Source organism: Montipora capricornis, chromosome 5 (assembly GCF_036669925.1).
Source record: "Montipora capricornis isolate CH-2021 chromosome 5, ASM3666992v2, whole genome shotgun sequence".
Taxonomy (NCBI): domain Eukaryota; kingdom Metazoa; phylum Cnidaria; class Anthozoa; order Scleractinia; family Acroporidae; genus Montipora; species Montipora capricornis.
This window is the reverse complement of record NC_090887.1, coordinates 20,856,723-20,876,560: the sequence shown is the minus strand read 5'-3', so window position 1 is coordinate 20,876,560 and position 19,838 is coordinate 20,856,723. Positions and strand designations below refer to the sequence as shown.

General features: G+C 39.0%; 3 long non-coding RNA genes across 6 annotated transcripts in view; 1 reads left to right on the top strand and 2 right to left on the bottom strand.

Annotated features, from left to right (window-relative positions):
- On the bottom strand, positions 1-3,570 carry LOC138048870 (uncharacterized). Its single transcript, XR_011132228.1, has 2 exons — positions 3,479-3,570; positions 1-456 (listed from the first exon to the last, which is right to left on the bottom strand). It is a non-coding gene; the product is annotated as an uncharacterized lncRNA (long non-coding RNA).
- A 4,771-nt stretch (positions 3,571-8,341) lies between these two features.
- Positions 8,342-13,613, bottom strand: LOC138049878 (uncharacterized). Of its 2 annotated transcripts, none has more exons than XR_011132475.1 (6): positions 13,497-13,613; positions 12,602-12,650; positions 11,780-11,822; positions 11,159-11,249; positions 10,554-10,631; positions 8,342-10,392 (listed from the first exon to the last, which is right to left on the bottom strand). It is a non-coding gene; the product is annotated as an uncharacterized lncRNA (long non-coding RNA). The 2 variants fall into 2 exon arrangements; XR_011132476.1 differs by having other exon boundaries at positions 8,342-10,389.
- Positions 13,614-17,741: 4,128 nt separating this feature from the next.
- LOC138049877 (uncharacterized) overlaps positions 17,742-19,838 on the top strand; it is an 11,666-nt gene continuing 9,569 nt past the window's right edge. The window contains exon 1 of one of the 3 annotated variants that reach the window (XR_011132472.1): positions 17,742-18,335. This is a non-coding gene — a long non-coding RNA (uncharacterized lncRNA). Of the gene's footprint in view, positions 18,336-19,694 lie in introns of those variants that run through there. The other 2 variants (XR_011132473.1, XR_011132474.1) reach the window with 2 other exon arrangements.

Sequence of the window (19,838 nt, the reverse complement as noted above, 5' to 3'; positions counted from 1 at the left end):
TCCTTTTTAAGCCAGCTGTTTGTATTTTCAACCTGGTAAATGCCAACTTTTAAACAGGAAATATTTCTACATAACTAAATTGTTTCCTATTTTTGACCCACGAAAGCGAACCCAAAACGACACTGTGTCTGAGGCCTGTGGGAGATTCTGTTATTTCCGATTCAGTTAATATTACGATCAAATTATTTTTTCAGTGGTTTTCAAACTTTTCCCTTTTCGTCAGTTCGGTAAGTCTTTTTATAGGTAAGGATGATATGGAACAGATGGATTCCATCCATATTTTTCCATCATCTTGTCCTCCTGTTTTCTTCTCTTGTCAAAGGAACAACTCTGTTTTGATGATAACATTCCGTGCACTGAAACGCCAAGCAAAGTCAACGTGGTGGCCAGCAGCCCAATCATTAATGCTTCTCCAAAAATCATGTTTAGTAACTCCTCGAACTTTGAAATAAACAACTAATAAAAAGAAACAACAATAAAATAAGAGAGGCCAGGAAATAAATAGTTCAAATTAACCATAGTTAATCGAGGGACTGGTTATGAAACCTTAAAACCTCCAAAAGCGAGAACAATGTTGCCGCAATCGATGCTGAATTGACCGTGACATTGCACAATCTTTTGTTTTTGATTCTCACGGGTTCGCAAATTTGGTGCGCATAATTTAATCGAAAGATTTGATTGGTTAATTTCTCAAAAATAGGTGTGTTTCAGTGCACTGTCAAGGCCAAAAATACAGACAAAAGCATGAAACACAAAGACTTGTCGAGTTTCATAACCATCTCCAGTCATTAACTATGCCATAACTGAGTTCCTATGACTGGGAGAACATATTTGTAACCTTTTTTAATTATTAAGTCTACGAATACACCTTTCATATTCCAATTATTGCCTCGTTCAATGTTCTTTTGAATTTCCAGTTTAAGAACGAAAAAACAAGGGCTAATTTGCAAGCAAACAAAAGAATGCTAAAATAGCAGCCATTTTGGAATAAGGTGTATATGTTGTGGTTTAATTTTGTTTTTGGTTTGTTTGTTTGTTAGTTTTTTCAAACCAGTTTATTTTGTTTCAAACCACTTTAAATTATTTTTTTTCAAACAATCACATTATAACACGACCCATTTTAACATAGTTGGACATCTTAGCTTTCTGTGCGTAATTAATTACAACTCTTTATGGAGATGTATATATATAAATACAGTTTCTTTTTCTTTTTTTACCGGGAGAAACAGAGTTTCAGCAACTCTCAAAGAGACAAAATGACCAGCAGTCGATCATGGTTTTCATACCACCAAATCAATCATGAATTGTGATGATATATTTCCCATGTCCTCTTAGGCCTGTTTCATTGTATATACTTCGTGTTACTGCCGTACCCAACTCGAAAGTTAGAATTTGACCAGACAGTGGCACGACTAGTACTATAAAACGAACTTCACTCAATCGAGTCAGACGTTGGATGTAGTTGCCACACAACAAGGAAAAGGAGCGAGCAGCAGCATAATCAGAATTTATATTTTTGGGCCTTGCTGGCTTTTTACCATAATCCATCGCGCTTTCGCGCAGAATGCATTCACTACTTGCACAATCCCATAATACACCTCTATTACCCCCCAAAGCTTTTGCATAACCATTGTTTGGAATTTCTCCTGGGACATGAAAATGTCCCAAGAGAAGTCGAAAACAATGCCTATGCAGATTTTTGGGAGGTAAAAGAGGTGTATTATGGGATTTGTGCAAGTAGTGAATAGGCCATTTCCGAGTTCAAGTCTGCTTCCTCTTCAAAGCGAGTCTAAGTGCAAAGTCGTTGTGATGGTAATAGGGAGCTTTAGCAACGACGACGGGAACGGCTACGAGAACGTCATGTAAAACATAAATTCACGTTATTGCGATCACTTTGCGACTATTCCAAGCCTTTTAATATGACAAAGGTGTGGCAGGTGTGCCGTCGCCGTTGTCGTTGCTAAAGCTCCCTAATAGGGAGCTTAAGCAACGACAACGGCGACGGCAACGAGAACGTCATCTCAAAATATAAATTCGCGTTATTGTAATCACTTCGTTACTATTTCAACTTTTTTAATATGACGGGGGTGTGGTAGTTCCTCCAAAAATGACACTGGTAGGAACGGCGCTCAATTTAGGGCAGAAAATGAAAATTTATCCTCAATTAATGACGTTTTCCATAAAACCTAAAATTTGGCTATTTCACGTTGTAGTTTTGCTGACGTCGACAAAGAAATCGACAAAGGTGAAAAACGCACGTGCAGGGCGTGCAAAGCTATTGTTTTTTCCCACTAAATATGCAAATTTGTGACGTTCTCGTTGCCGTCGCCGTTGTCGTTGCTTAAGCTTCCTAATTAGTTCTCCTTTACATATGAATGAAAACTAATTTTCATAACAAAAACTTCGCACTTAGATTCGCTTTGAAGATAAGGCAGGCAAGAACGCGGAAATGGTCTATTGATCATAAACGGATCTGATTGGCACGTTTAATGACAATGGAGATGTCGCGCTGAATAATTTGGGTGGTATGAAATTGGAGACACTATCATTCAAAAAGAAGTGCTAGTAATGGTCGAGAAAGTCTCGGGTTTTTCCCGGTTCTTTAGTACATATAATTTGAAAACCGCCTTATCGACAAAGTGATTAAATTACGTCTAAAATCAAGTGCTCATTATGTACGAAGTTAACATCTGTTCATGTCATATGCTCAAGGCATGAGCATCAGTTATGCTTCAATACTTTCGTTGACAATTTATAATTAAGGGCACGTTTGTTTGAAAGCCGGGTGAACGAAACAAATCTGTTATCTTCTTCATTTGAAGGTTCTTTCTTTTTCCGTTGAGGGCTATATTAGTAAGGTAACAAAGCGACAGATGTTGCTTTCAATAGCCAACAGCTGAATGCTCAGCAGTCAAAACATCATAGTAAAGATTTTACGCTTGATTTGAATCAAAATCTTTTGTATTTTTGAAGGAGTGTAAACCAGATGTAGCGTAACTTTTCTTCGTGTACGAATTGGACAACCACTATTAAATAAACATGGAGCTAACAATTAAAAGCTCATTAACTTTCGATTCCTTGCTCCAGAAATGAAGAAGACGTTTGAGAATATGTATTCAGCTTGTAAGCGTCTCTGAACAAGAGCAGGAAAAAAAATTGGAAGTGAACTCGCGGTATTGCCTTTATAAATGTAAAGCGAAGTTTTTTTTGCAAACGTCAACTTGAGGGCAAGTTAATTCACAAAGAACAGAGTATTGGAATCAAAATGTTGTCCATTGCGAGCTGTGGATCACAAATGTTTGATTGTACCGGCTTTCACAAAAGAGTGACCAATGTACACACGGGGTTCACATCAAGCCCTTCTTTGTGTTCAGAAGAATCAGAAAGGCGATATATTTGCTGTCCATTACAGGGAGTAGGACTGGCTTCTTTCAAAATGAAATTGCAAGGAATATATTTAGTTTTTTTTAAAACTTACCTTCCCAGCAACTTGTTTCCCGTAGTAAAAGACAATAGACGTGATTTCTGTAATGAAAGCTTCGGTTGGATTAGTGTTATGCTGTCATATTTGAATAGTTATTGAAATTTTCAAAACAAATGGCTTCATGAATATTGATAAATAAATGAGCCATTTGCATGATGGCGGAATTTCCTATCGAGACCAAAATGCTGTTATCTCCCTGGTAGGCAAATTTCATCGACTGACTCTATACTCACAAGAGAAAAATCTGACCAAGAGAGCCTTTGGGGTCTTGATAAAAAAAGTGTTGGGGTCTTGATAAAAAAAAAGTGTTATTTAACAATTATTCCATAAGCGCGCGTTGGATATGAGATGGTAAATAGCCAACGAGGCGCGTAGCGCCGAGTTGGTTATAACCAGTCTCATATCGAACAAGCGCGAATGGAATAATTGTTTTGTTAAATTCCTTCAACTCCAAAAATTTGGAAGTACGAAATACGAGCGGAAAAAGCGAGCAAATCCGAACGAAATCGAAAAAAACTTGATGAGAACTGATGCGATGTTGTGTAATACCTTGTTGTCAGACAGACGCAGGCTCATCACAAAAACATTTCTTGCCTTTTCGCGTACTTCTAAACGTCGGAATTGATCCAAACTTTCCACAAAAAAAGTTTTTTTTCTCCTTTTTGGCTTTATTCAAAGAGTAATTTCGCATTCCGGGGAAAACATTTTTAGTTTAGCAACGCTTAACGCAATCATTTACCATATAAGGTCAAACCAAGGTATATGAGCTGATAACCGAGATTGAGTGAACCAATCAGAGCACGCGAAATGCATTATCCGAGGTTGAGAATTTAATAATATGTATTAGTATCACCCAACTAGCGGACTAATGCAAATGCTGCATTTTGATTGGCTACGCTACTAGAGGACTATTAGTAATAGTCATCGAGTAGCGAAAAGCGTGACGCTTTCTTTCGTTTTATTCCCAAATAAATATATTTTCGACTTGCATTTGCTAACTTTATTATTGCCTTTTCTATCCGACTAGTTGGGGGATACTAAAACATTGGGGATACTTCGCCCTCAAGGGCCACGGGTCAATAGCCCATTCGGCTTCGCCTCATGGGCTATTGACCCGTAGCCCTTGCGGGCTACGGGTCTAATTGTTAATTAGTGTCCTATTCTGTTCATTAGTTCCTGCAGGTACGCGTAATCTTTATAGGAATTGAGCTGTCCCCAACCAAGTGGCTTCATAATAATAATAATAATAATAATAATAATAATAATAATAATAATAATAATAATAATAATAATAATAATAATAATAATAATAATATGGCTTTACACAGCATTTCCACAAGGTGGCTCTTCGTCTGCTAAAATATATCTTCTTAAATACAAATAAAGTTAAAAATGTAAAAAAGAGATAAAATAAGTATACCTATTTAACAATGTTTAATAAAAACGTTAAGGTGAGAGGTTATCTTTGACCTTTTTCATTAAATGGTTAAAAGTCATCTTAGAAAACTGATTAAAATCAATACAGTTCCTTACACATCCAGGTAAAATATTATCTCTCGTAGCAGTTTGGCCTTGATAAATGTGTGGTACTAGTAGGATTTCAAGCTGCATAGCTGCACTGGACCTCAGAGTTCGATTGTGCCTAAATTGCTTCAGTCGCAAGTAACGTGGCCATTCATGAGAAAAAATCGCCCTGTGGACTAACTTTAACAGCTCCCATTCGACATGTTCTTCAACGGGTAACCAATTTAGCTTTATAATATCCTCACTTCCAACAAATTTACCAACAACAAAGCTCGAACATGCTGTTTGAATTCGTTGTAGGCGTTTAACAAAGTAATGTGGTAAATTATGATAAACAACACAGTTATAATACCATTTGGAAAGTCTAGGGCCTGAACTAACAGTTTACGATTATGAGATGGAAGAGTCGATCTCTTTTCCAGAGCCTTCGTTACCCTTGTCCAGCGAAACGGACGCGGGAGGCTCGCGGGAGGCTCTGGAATAATCTAAAACCGCAACCAGACAACTCTGAATCAACAGTAACATGAATCTGGTGTCACGAAAGTGACAACTGCTTTATTTTCAAAAACAAAAACGTTACGGAACTGCTAAGTTGTAAAAAGATAGATCATCTAAATCATCTTCAACCACGTATAGATAAGAATGCAGAAGAAAATCACAATTTTTGAGTTTAGAACTTTACGGACGCGGGAGGCTCGCGGGAGGCTCTGGAATAATCCAAAACCGCAACCAGACAACTCTAGTTCCGGATGAGTAACTGTGTGTGCCTGAGGGAAGACGATAGAAATCAACTTAGGAAATCAACAAAAACACTGGAGTTCACCTTGCCACGAAAGCGCTTACTTTTCACTCGCAAGAAAGCGCACATGAATATAAACACATCTCCTAATACGCTCGACACGTTTAAACTGCGCAGAATCAAAAGTAACGAGTATCGGTGTCACGCAAGTGACAATTGCTTTATTTTCAAAAAACAAAAACCATACGGAACTGCTAAGTTCTAAAAAGATAGATCATCTAAATCATCTTCAACCTCGTATAGATAAAAATGCAGAAGAAATCACAATTTTTGAGTTTAGAACTTGAAAATGGCAGGAAATGAAACCGTTTTGCAACAGCCAATCAAATATCGGCTTCGGTCTCTCTTTCCCGACCGCTGGTCAATGGGACGATGAATCTGGGAACGTGTTTGCAGCTCAGTTGGTTGAACACTGCAAGGGTATCGCCGAGGTTCGTTGAAGCCATCTCAATTGTTCAGGTGTCTCTATAAAAGACAATTGCTTAAATTGCCCAGATAGAGCGGTTTTCAATTGAGTGTCGAAAGTAGTAAATTGCTTTGGTTTTGCATTACGCCACTCAGTGATTGGCTCAAAGTTCTCGCGCCATTTTTTTTTTACCAATCAGAAGTGAAACACATTTTCCCACGCTTTGTGTCGGCTACGTGCGATTACTTCAATTTGATTGGCTTAATGGATTGTCTCTGTCCTTTTGATTGGCCAAAGTAATTACTTTGGTTTTGGTTTTACGACACTCAATTGGAAACTCGCTCTAAGGACATGCAGCAATTTTCTCTTTTTTCTATAACCTGCACTTCAAATATACATTCATTTCACACGTAATCTTTTTGCTTCTTTTATCCATCAAGTGAACAAAAATATTTAAGTATCTTTGTGTTAACAAAAAGAGTACCAACTCAGATATTGTCCCCTGACTTTTTCTCCTTGACAGGGGAGGCCACTTTTCTCCCTTATTTTCTGTGCTAATTGATTGGATGCAAATCGATCTCTGATGTTCTGTACTGGGTCGAATCGCTTTAATTCAACCGCCGTCCACGATCTTGTAGGCCGCCGTTTGAAAATGCTTCCTGTTTTAATTTGTAATCGTGTCTTCAAGCCGCTCCCTGCGCATTTCTTTACAATGATACCGCTGTCTTATAGTGAAAGTGAAATGCTCGGTCGCAAAGTAACCGCAGCGCATGCTCTAAACAGTCACTTTCTGATCAGGGGCCCGTTTTTCGACGGTCCTGAAAACGTATCGGGCCCGAAAAGCATTTGTGAACCTGCCAACCACCTTTTCAGGAAAGCCGATCTTTTAACATGTTTTCAAGGTAACATAAAGCAAACTGACTGTGAAGTTTGATGACTTACATCGTCTTCGTTCTTGACATACAAAGGGAATTGCGACACCCGAAAATGGCCCGTCAAGTTTTAGGACTTTTGAGAAACGGTCCCCAGGGCAGATAGCTAAGAGGTTCCTTTTGCTACCCCTGTGGAATTCCAAAAGAGAAAGTCTGGGAACGAGGTTTCTGCAAGCCTAGGCTTTTGTTTGCGGGATTAAAACTACCTTGGGTTAAAACAGACGCAGTCTCAGGTGCTGACAACGACAAATTTTCAAATTCTTGAGATTGCGCAAAAGAGCATGAACTCCATACACCTTATTCCAAAATGGTTATTCTTTTGTTTGTATTCAAATTAGCCCTTGATGCCGCGTTCTTAAGCTTAAAATTCAAAAGAATATTTTATCTTGAACGAGGCAACAAGGGCCAATTTGTATGCGCACAAATCAGCGGCCATTGTGGAATAAGGTGTATGAAGTTCAATAACTACAGGCCTCCACAACATTCTAGCGTAGGTTGTTCCATAAACTATAACCACCGACGTCGACATAAAAAGGAATGTTTATAAGAAGCTCGAGTCTATCTTTAATCAAAATGTTGGCGATATGAGCCGAACACTCTCTTACAGCGTTTTCATTAAAGCAACAAACCGGGGACAGTAACCCTACCGGTGTACGTTGGATCAACTGGCTTGATCTGACCGGCATAATTAACACTTGAACAAGAGAACATTTTGATCAAGAGCCGATACAACGTAGATTTGGCGGCGCCATCTCTTGCATTTCCTCCGGTTGAAAGTTGTCTATTTGTAGGCGTTTAAAAAAGAAGCCTGAAAGACTCCTTCGACGAATCACTCGTTTCTTTGGTAGAAGGGCTGGCACCGCAACGTGGCCCTGGTTCGATTCCCGGACTTGGCGTCACATGTTGGTTGAGTTCCTTGGTTCATTTCTCTGTTCCCAGAGGTTTTTATGTGGTTACTTCGCTTTCTCCCCCACCCCCCCCCCCCCCCCTCCGGTTCAATAACCAACCTAAGGCCCATTTCAAACGTCGAACTTTAAATTTGCCGAATCTAATGCAAATGAGGGAAAACAATAGATTTTTCTCATTTGCATTAGATTCGGCACATGTATTAAAAGTTCGACGTTTGAAACGGGCCTAAATACACTCGACATTCAAATAAAATTCAGCGACAATCAACTGCGGCAACAGAACCATGGTTTCCGATTTGTCATTTATTGCCTTGTGGAATTGTATTGACCGACTTGTGATACAGCATTTATTGACAAGTTGGCGCCTTGCTTATTGCGGGCTTGTGATTATTCTTGCGTTTTCATTTGGGTCCCAAATTATAAATAATTTTTTTTTACCTATAGTAAATCTAACCCGATAGACGGCTTTAAACGACAACTTTTCTACGAGCTAAAATCATAAAACTACTTACAAATATCTCTAAAAATGTGTTTGAACTAACTACTGCTACCCTAATTTCGATGCCACATTGAACATAGTAAAGAATCTATTGTATTTAAAAACAACTAGCATAACAAATCTTTTTACATTTCTACAGTTTATAATTTTTGAAAGTGATTTCGCAAAAGGTGTTTTTCAGCCTCGTTCCAAACGGAGTCCCAGCGCGAGCCTTCGCTTGTGAAAACTACTTCTCGCTCAAAAATCCGGGTCTTCTTTTAATTTACCCTTTGACTCCTACGATTCTACAGTAAGGAAATTCACCTTTCAATTTCAATGCACTGTCAGGTAGACAACTATTGAAAATGTAACATTATTATCAGCTCAAGGATACGACCCTGATATAAGACCAAATTCTCATGACCAGCCCACGCAGAATTTTAGATCATGGGATTTGAAGGGTTAAATTAAGCGCTGTAATAGCAAAAACCCAAAGTAAATCCAATGAGAGGCAACAACAGAAGCCGAAGATTGTGAGCTTAAGCAACATGAAGAGAAATACGTTTAAGGAACAAAACGAAAAACGCTCCACACGCCCCACAAGGGCGTTCTACATTTTGAGAATCTTCTTTGCCGTTGTTGTCCTGACAACGGAGTCAAATGACTAGATTTTGTTTTAAGGACGGCATGAGCTCCCGAAGATAAATTTTCAATTTCCTCTCCAAACATCCACCATTCATACCAATTTTATTACTGGAAAGTTAAACGCACTTTCCATAAGGACATTCGCCAAATGAATAATTTATCGCCTTGTTGCATTTAAAACGTTTTCTTAGTTCTTAATAATAACATGCATTCATTTTAAATACGATTTAAAATTCACAAGCTGATGTGGTCGTATACATAATAATCAAATTTACCATAATAGCGATCCAAACACATCTCGCCGGCTATAAGTGCTGGAATCGCAAGCGCGTAAATTACAATTACTTTTACATCGTTTGAATGGGTGTCGTGGCGTCGAGGGATTGTTCACTTCAATCACGAAGAGTGGCAGTGAAAAAAAAAAAAAAAAGGCAATCGCGAAATTGCTAACCAAATGTTAACTCTCGCACTTGGACTCGTTTTAAAGACGATGCTGAATTGATCTTGAGGAAACGCCAATTTTAATCCCTGTCTCCCAACAAGGAACCGAGAAAAAATTCTAATCAATGTTAGTCTTTGTACATGCCAAACCCAGTAACCCCCAAACAAATCTAACTCAGCAGATGCTGGAAATTCAGGGCGTTCGCATCAATAGTACACATATACAAAACCTGTAAATAATTGCAACTCCTTCCTGTTTAAATTCCCGATGTCGTTAACCATATCTATCTGCAAAAAATGCTCCTGTCTTAGGGGCCATTTTCGGCCTTAAAACTCAGTTCTCTTAAGGCCTGGCCAAACGCTCGCAACATTTCAACGCAATACCTTGCAATATCGTTGTTTGTTACTACAAACGTTTGTCAAAATCGTTGCTTAACCTCTGCATTTTCCGCCACAGAACGTGTATTGTAACTTAAACCTCACCCACAGTTAACTTGTTTGTACCTTTTCCCTAGAAATAAATTAAAAAGACTGCCTGCGACGGGTTGGACTGCCAACGTTGGACTGTTAAAAATGGAATACGTGTGCGACATAGGAATGGTTCTATTCATATAAAACTAATGAATTGCCACATTTACGCTACAGCTTTTTCTTCCGTTGCCAAGGATCACCAGCCCCAACATTGCCAGACACGACGCAAATCATCACGTCATTTTGTGGACGAGAAGCAGTGATGCCTAGAACAGCATACTTTGCCGTCGTCGGGCAGAGCCTGCTGGAAGACAAAACAAAACAGAAAGACAAAAAGAAATGTCATTATTAATATGGGACCACAGAAAAACCCTCAAACCTCGCCGCTTTTAAATTCTGTAAAATAACATTTTGGTCGCATTTCAAATTAAATTTCATTCTTAAAAATAGTAGATGGAGACTCACCGAGATTCGACCTTCCGATGTGTCTGAACCCGGGGTCCTTGGCCAATCGCAGGTCTTCTATACTGAAGATAGATTCAACTATAACAAGAAATCAAAGATGTCTACTGTCAGCGGGTACAAACCACCAATTCAATTTTTGTTCGTTCACTCGGTTTCAAGGGTTAAAGTCCCTTTGACTCCAACGAGTGATCGGTACGTAAATTCTCCTCACAATTTCAATGAAATGTCAGTCAGATAGGTATTGAGAATCAAGTATATCATCAGCTTAATAGGTGTGATCTTGATGTAACACCAAATTCTCATGACTACCCAAGAAAGAAATCCATGGTACCAGTTAGGAGAATGAAAGTTTCGATCGTGGGAATGAAAAGCTTAAACAACACACGACGACGGCACCTTGGACGTAAACCTCAAAAACAAGAGGTTTCCTGAGCAGCGTTTTCGACAAATGCCAGGCTTCTCAAATTGGCAAAAATCAAAGAAATCGCCGACCGGTGGGTGATCATCGGACTACTGTGAGGGAGGTCCAGGCTTAAAACAGCCAATTAAAACATAATGAAACAACAAACTGCAAACGTTTTAACTTTAACACTGATTAAACTCACTGTTTTTTAACTCTTGAACGCGTCTGCCCAAACTGGAAAAATACTCGTGCTTCGTGGCGTCAATTGCCGATATTCTGTCCTTAACTACAAACTGTAGACAAAACGCACGGAAAAGGTAAAAAATTCATGGGACTGATTTATCACGTGCGTGCAAAAAAGCGCCCGGCACGCACGCGGCACGAATCGTGCTGCACGTGTTTAAACAACATTCTGCAAATGCGTTCAAGGCCCCGTCGGTCTACTCTACCCACGTTTTCTGTTTCTTGACAGCGCATGAAAAGGTTTTAACTTCTCACTGGCGTTTTCACAGCGCTTTCGACTGTCCACACCAGACAACAGGAAAACGGATAAGAAAACACCCGTTTTCGCCCGTCCACAATAAGACCCTGAACCTTCATCTTGAGAAACTCTCTTGGACACAGTGCTCTAAATTAACTATAATCGCAAACTTCGAGGAAATTACGGTTTAACAAGAGGAGATATCGATCATGTTGGAAAAGTAGACACAACTCGGTTGAATTTCAACCAAGATGGCGTCAGCCTTGTCCACATTTGCGCCGAACGTATGATCCATGTTTATTGCCGATCAAAGCGGTCGTTGTATTTATTTGTTAAACTCACCTCTACAAATCTTTCAAGTAAGTTTAATCCTGAATTATCGAGTCTTTAAACGAAACAAAACAAAATACAAACAATCAATGAAAGTCCAAGTTCCAAAGACTGGTCTTCGCTTGCGACAGAGTGGTAGAGTAAATAGAAAAGTACATTGTAAAATGCTGTGCTTTTGTTCTAAGGTACAAACAATCGAGACGTTTCTGAGTTTGACTAGTGTTGCCTGTGCTTATACTTTCCCCGCTAGTGAAAACCAGCCCGCCTGAGCATGCGATGTTGGATAAAGTTCAGCCAATAAATGCTAGATAAATCCTAGATGTTGGTATGACAAGCCATGCGTCCAATATTGGCCAACAAAGGGCCAATACTGAGCGCAATAATGGCCCCGTGTTGGGGCACGGGGGCCCATATTGGAGCCAATAGAGAGGCTTTGGTACAATTGCCACGCTAAATGTTCTCGTGCTGTTGTCATGGTGAACAGCGCTTATTCGGTGGATAGTGATTTGTCCGGTAGGTAGTGCTATCCACCTTTGATCAAACAAGGCATGGTGTTTAGGAAAGGATCGGATCTCTATTCTTTGATTGCACTCACGTGATAAGACTGTTTCTCAAAAGTCCCGAAACTTTTCGGGCCTATTTCGGGTGCCACAATTCCCTTTGTATCCTCGCAACGCCGAGGTTCTAAGCCACCAAACTTCGCATTCCTTTTAGTTTTTCTTACATTAAAAAACATGTTAAAGGAACAAGCAGAGTTTGACAACTGGCTTCTCGGGGCCGAAAAGTTCTCGGGACTTTCGAGAAACAGACCCCAGATTACTTGTAGTTACGTACCTTGGTGAGTGATTGACAAGATGTTCCCTGGGATAGTATGGGAATCTCCCTGATAGAAAGACAATACAAAAATCAAGCAAGAGAGAGAGAGTGAGAGAGAAACATGAAGAAAGCTTTAACATCCTAGAAAAGTATGATCACTTATAGAATTCGAGACGGCAGTCAAGAGTGTTGAAACTACGAAACGGCCGCCATGTCGGAGAAAACGATTCTTAAGGACAGTCGCTAATGACGAAGCGAGCAATAGTCTAGGATCGAATTTATAAATCGAGTGATTTGATAAACAAGGCCTAAGCAGAAAGGCCATGTTGTATCTGATAATTTTAGAGGACTGTTGCTTTAAAAAATTAATAATTAAATTACAAAGAATACATGCGCTTTTGCAATTCGATAATTAATCAGTTTTTGATGGTCACTATTTAACATTTTTATTTCAAATCGAAAAGGCTTGAAACTTAAACTGCATATTTTTGTGGTACTTTCTTCTTTTTCAGCATCCCCATATTTTAGCTAAATACATCGACACTTTAATAAAGTTGATTGATTGATTGATTGGGGAGGTGATTTAGTTAAACAAGCTCTGATCTGTTAAAGCTAATTTGTTTAAGCTCTTTACACTATCTTCTTGCTAAATCCAAAAGGCTTGAAACTTAAACTGCATTTTTTGTGGTACTTTCTTCGTTTTCAGCATCCCCATATTTTAGCTAAAAACATCGACACTTTAATAAAGTTGATTGATTGGGGAGGTGAAGTAGTTAAACAAGCTCTTTGACCTATTAAAGCCAATTTGTTTAAGCACATTGCACTATCCACTTGTTAAACAAACTTACATAAAGATCCTTCTACAAACCACAACGGCGAACACCCTACATTAAATAAAATTCAGAATCTTTACCTGCAAGAAAAACTTCGTTACTTGTGATCCCAGGCCACGTTGCTTCTGTTGGCGTACCCAATGTCTGAAAAAACCGAGAAAAACACAAGAATGAATAAAAAAATAGATATATTCAAGGAATCAATCTTCCTTGAACGTTTGAGTAATACAATGAAGGAAGACATGAAAACTGGACTATTCAAAGTCACGGTACAAATCGCGGACTAAGCCAATCACCAACAGATCAACCACATCAACGAGTCATTGCTCCCAAGGTACTTTGACCTTCCCACCACGGGGAGTGGAAACGAGTTTGGAACGAGCTTCTAAGAGGACCGACCGGCAGATAGAAAGAGCTGACAAACCTCCAACAGATTGAACGACGGGCTGAACAAACGAGTGAACGATCCTTCGACAGACTGACCGACGGGCCGAACGAAACAGCGATGTTGACGACCAACACTGAAGCCGACAGCCCGAACGAAGGAGGGAAGGATCCTTCGACGGACTGGACGAACGAACAGTCCTCCGACAGACAAAGCGACCGGCCGATTATACCAAACAACAAAGCTACAGCTGATATAACTGACAAACCTATGATCCCTATTAAGCTTTCAGTGTGTGCAAAATGAACGATAAGACTTCACTTGGAGCAAATTGACAGTTAAGAATAATCCTTCAATTGAGGCAGAGACTTGCTTGGTGCAGAAATAACCTTCTCAATGGAAGTCGTTTTTTTTCACAAATCCCATAATACAGTTCATTTTGTGGGGTTATTTGCATTCAAACAATGAATATCCATGCAGTTCACTGAAGCATGATACAGTCCCAAGGGTAAATGACTTGTATTGTTTGTTTTCATGAAAAGAACGCCCCAAAATGTATTGCATTATGGGAATGGGAAGTGGCGAATACAGAGCCTGCCTGCATATAACAATCTCGTTCCCAGGATTTCTATTTTTCTTCTGTTCTTTTGCTCCAATTGTTACTCCATGGAAAGAGAATAAGAGAGGCCCCGGGAACAAGGCTGTCGTTATAAGTGCTACATGTACATCATTAACATGCCCGTGATGTTATTAACATTTCCTAGTATAATTACTGTAAGATGTTTTTGCTGATCAGTCACTAATGTAATTATTAGCGCTGTACTATATAACGTGAGTCACGCAATAGCCCTTTTCACGGTAAGTTTTTTTCTCATTTACATTACAATGTAATCTAACGTGGTATGGGGCGCCAAATGTAAAAATATTATTTAAGTACTTTCCCCCTATATTTTGTGTTATTTATAAATAACACATTGAAGACCATTGAAGTACATTTGCGATTTATAAATCGCAAAGTTCGTAATGTTGAGATTTATAAATCGAATTTATAAATCGCCCTCTGTGATTTAAAAATTGCAAAATGTGCGCGATTTATAAATCACAAATCGCACTTTTGCGATTTAATGATACAACCGCAAACTCATGAAAGTCATAAGTGCGGACTCGTGGTCCAATGTTTTGATTTTTTTGTGCAAGACAAAACCTGACAAGACCGCTCTCCTCAGCCGTCTCAGGAACAATTTCTGATGCATTAAATGCTCAGGAATCATCACAGAATAGTGAGGTAAGGATAGTTTTATTTTCTTCATCAATTTTATTTCGATTTATGGCGAATCGGTCTGAATTGTAAGATTCGTTTCTGAAATTTGCAGAGCTCGAGATCACAGAATCTTTATCGTACTGCATCTATCCCACCAACCGTTCCTTCTCAAGTTTGCACGATTTCATCTAGCTTCATCTATACCTGTGTCGTTACAAGTTATCATTAACGAATGAGGGAAGTGATCCTCGGACTTAGGTCGACAATTTAAGCAACTGTCTCTCTTTTGACACCTGAAAAATTCAGGTGGCTCCAACGGCATTTGAACCCATGATCTCTGCGATCCCGGTGTAATGCTCTCTGAAGCCACACACTTGGGAGAGGGTCTTTTTTCTGTGAAGGACTCGATGAATGAAATGAATGAATGATGAATGAAATTTTCGAAAAATTCCATTAGTGCCAAGATGCAAACAAGTGCATATTACATAGACCGAAAGGAAATTGAAAGTAAAAAGTAGGATGAAAATCATTTTGTCCTGAATTTCATATTTACGTCCGACGACATAGACACTTTTGAGAGCGAACTGATGTAATATAATATGCACTTGTCAGCATCTTTTGCATCTTGGCTGATGGAATTTCCGCTAATGTTAATAGAGCTTCATTTCATTGATTGACTCCTTCACGGAAAGAAATGAGCCCAATAAATTGACCTGCTCTGAAGTATTCTGCTTCAAAGATTCATAGCTCAGTTGGTAGAGCATTGCATCGGTGTCGCAGAGGTCATGGGTTCGACTTCCGTTAGAGTCTTGAAGCGACCTGAATTTTTCAGGTGTCTAAATCAAACAGCTAAATAAAGGCAAACTTCTGAGTAGTTACATGAGTTCGCCATTAACCTTGGAATTTCCTGATTTTTCGTTTAAATGAAATAAGGTTGCTGCTTGAACGAACATTGAAAGGTAAACTATTCCGCCAAAGTTCCACCATTTGTATTATGAAAATTTAAAATTGGACGTCTTTGCAAATTTTTTCCTTAGTTCAAACAGTGATAACCTTTTAAGAATGTGATGATCACTAATAATTAGTAATTTGCAAGTTCTGATAACCATTTAAACCTTGTATAAAAAGTAACATCAGCCATAAAGCGTCGTTGTTGAAGAGATCTCAAATTAGCGAGTTTTGTAATCACTGTCAGAGTTCAGGATCATTCTTGAGGTCCCCCTCTGTAGACGTTCTTATATTAAAGACTACGCCAAAGAAAATAAAGAAAAACAAGAAATTAAACACTGCTTATGCGAATTAGCTCTCACAAAACCGTCGTTAACTACTTGCAGGGTTCGTGGTCGGGCAAAACACCTGCAAGTAAACCCACTAAAAGAGACTATCTCTGCAAGCGCATTTGGACAAATGACTGGTCATGGGATCACGCTTAATACGAAGAAAGGAAACATCACAAGACGACAATGAGGAAGAATTAAGACCAACAAGACAAAAAGATGAAGTACGAGGAAAACACGAACAGCGAAATAACGATACCCCAGCTCGTAGCTGTCAGAGAAGTTAGTCTCAATGCAACATCGAGTAAAAGGCGCAGAGCGGCCAAAGATGCAAACAACAAGTACAAGAGGTCGTGGACGCAGATGGGGAAGGGGAACCAACTGCCGAGGACATTTCCTACAGAACGCAAATATTGTTGAGGAGATAAAAGAGAAGTGCATAAATCCACGCGTTAATCGTAGAAAAAGAGACTATTTCCTTGTCGAAGATCTCCCGAGATATGAAAGCTTTCTTTGCCGCAAACTAAGCCGAGTAGTTACAGTTAAAGGCGAAACACCCCTCGGAGTGAAATGAACAGCGAGAACTATCCATATCCGACAACAACTAAGGTAACCTATCCATTTTGAGAGGAGTAGTTCTATTAATTTCGAGCAAGACAAAGAATAATAAAAAAAAAGCAGCGGTGACAAACATTAAAGTATAAACTAGCGCATTGTTTGAAATTATTACATGACGTTTCCAATGCTTCGATATACATCCTCAGAAGTGACCGTTTACTACGAATTTAAACTTTTTAATATGTAACCTATTAGGTAACTACTTATTAACAATAATTGATTAATGAATTAACAATTAGTTAACAGTCACTTGTGAGGATGTATGTCAAAGGATACGAACGCCAAATAAGTAATTTCAAACAATGCGCTTGCATGTTTTTGTCACGCCGTTTGATGCATAGTTCTGGTTTCGATAAAGACGGCAATCAATAATGCCGTGCAAGCAAAGTCACGATTCCCCTCCCCCTCTATCTGCAACCTCGTTCCCAGGGCTTCTCCCTCATTTGGGGGCAGGGCTTTTTTTACCGCCCCGCTCCCTTCTGAGGGAGAAGCCCTGGAAACGAGGCTGCCCCCCTTAAAAATTCTTATAATTATAATTAACATAATTAGTATAATTATAATTCAAATTATTATAATAAGTATAATTATTTTAATAATTATTATTATTATTATTGTTATTAGAAACATAGTATTAGGTTAGTTTCAGGCGCAGACAATTTTTTTTAGATTAAACTAGACCCTCCGTGATAGTACACTGGGTTGCCTGTGGTTCGTGCACCATCCCAGGCAACTTTTTTTCAAGTTGGGGGGTCATTAAGACCATTTAATTAAGGGGTCACCCAGAAGTCATACCAGCAGAGGCCCTTTGGCTCCCATGTCCTCACATGTTCGTACGACTAAAAAGATCCTTTTCTGAGGTAAAAAGCTGGCTACCGGCCTATCATTTGTCAAAAAGAAGAAATTCCTGTCCTCTTTGGAAAAAATAGACAGGCATTGCTTACGCGTGGTAGTGAAGCAACACAGCGATTTATTCCATATAGAATGTCAACTGAGCTGTGTGTTGTCTTCCAGGAGATTCAAGTTATCCTTGCGTAATATGTAGCTCTAACAGTACACGATATTGTTTTGGTATTGTCTATCATTGTAGTGCCATGGTAGAAGTCTTGGGTAAATAGCCTGAGAAGACATGTGGTTACTAGCAAAGTATTGAACCCAGAAAGATTGAAGAAAATAAATGGGAAGTGACAAACATTGGCTTTTGGGCTGACATGTTGATAATTGATTTTTGCTACGTTCAATTTTGGCTGCAGAAATAAATCGCAAAATCGAAAGTGACATGGCCGGGATTCAGCGGGCGCCATGATTAAGTTACCGCGGCATGTTTACTCCCCAAACAGTGAAGCGTCCGCGTCAAATGATGGCAAGATACCCGGTTTTCGTAAGTTTCTTTTTCTGTCAAGTGTTATAAAGTTTGACAATAAATGAGCGAAGTCAAAACAAAGATCACAATCGCCCAAACCCTTTAGGTTGACCATTGTTTCTGCTAAGTCAAAAATTTACTCTGCAAGACGAGGTTATTTATCACCAGGTAATTCGGTCATTTTGGAAATAGCAGCTACTTTATTATTCATCGGCGTCACAATTTTTTTGCTGATTTTGCAGCTCAGTTTGTTGAAACTCAAGCATGCTTGCAACAGACCTGCTTATTTTCGTGAACCTTTCCTGCTGACAGAGCAATACTAAAAATGTCCTCCCGTATCACATTTCAACCTTGAGCTCGAAAATTCAATACACATTACGATATTATAATTCACAAAGGCAGAAAATATCACAGAATCCTTTTCCAGTGAAACATTTTATTGAAACAAGCAACATAAAAGATGCACTAAAACGCCATTTGCATTGGAATGACTTTCGAGGCCATTGCTGGTTAACGAGAATAACAAACTCACGAGGCAGAATGTATATTTATATTTAATTAAGTTAGCACAACAGAAAGACACTAACCTCATTTTGACACGAAAATGCTTTACTATTGCCATAAAAACTATCCAGTTAAGCTTGCATATTATAAAACATGATGAATTCATAAAAGCCACCTTTTCCAGCGAACAATTTTTGAAACAAACAACATATTTGCTATTAGAGGCAAAAACCCCTTCCTATTTCATTGCGTGCGTGAAGAGAAAAAAACTCAGTTGTGTCAAATATTTGCAATATTACACCAAATTAAAAGTTCAGGATCAAACCGTTTCCATGAAGAACCTTTTCCTTGAATAATAAAGCACAAAATAGACGACAAGCTTTCTTTCAAATAATTCTTGACTGTCACATTTCCAATTATGTTTTTACTGAAGACTGTGCAGAGTTGATCACAGATCCACTTAAGGTGTTCGATTTGTTCTGTCTTTGTTGAACCCATAAGTTACCAGAGAATTTTCCATTTGGTTTCAGTGTTCTACATAACAGCACACTTGGTAAAATTAGAAATGCACCTCACTTTGATTTCAGCTCGACAGGCGACAGATTGTTGTCGAAGTCCATTACTCGTCGCTTGTAAGATTCCACCGCCTGTCTTGTTCAGTATCCAATTGACTTGCCATTATTGAACTTCATAAGGGTATATTTTGTTCAAAGATCCATTAAAACGCCATTCGTGTTACATGACTTTCGACGCCATTGCCGGTTAAGTTTATCATTCTACTGTGTCACCAGAGAAATCTACGCATTTCAACTACCCTCTCGATCCTAAGAAAATACGAGCAGAAGGCTCTATGCACAAAGATACCACTTAGCAGGGGAGTGACAGGCAAGACTTTTACCGACACGGAAAAAAAAGGAATACCGAACAAATGCCACCCAATTTCCAACTGGGATTGCCCTACGGCAACCCAGTAAAAATACAAAATGTACATAAATAATTAAAATAAAAACTTAAATA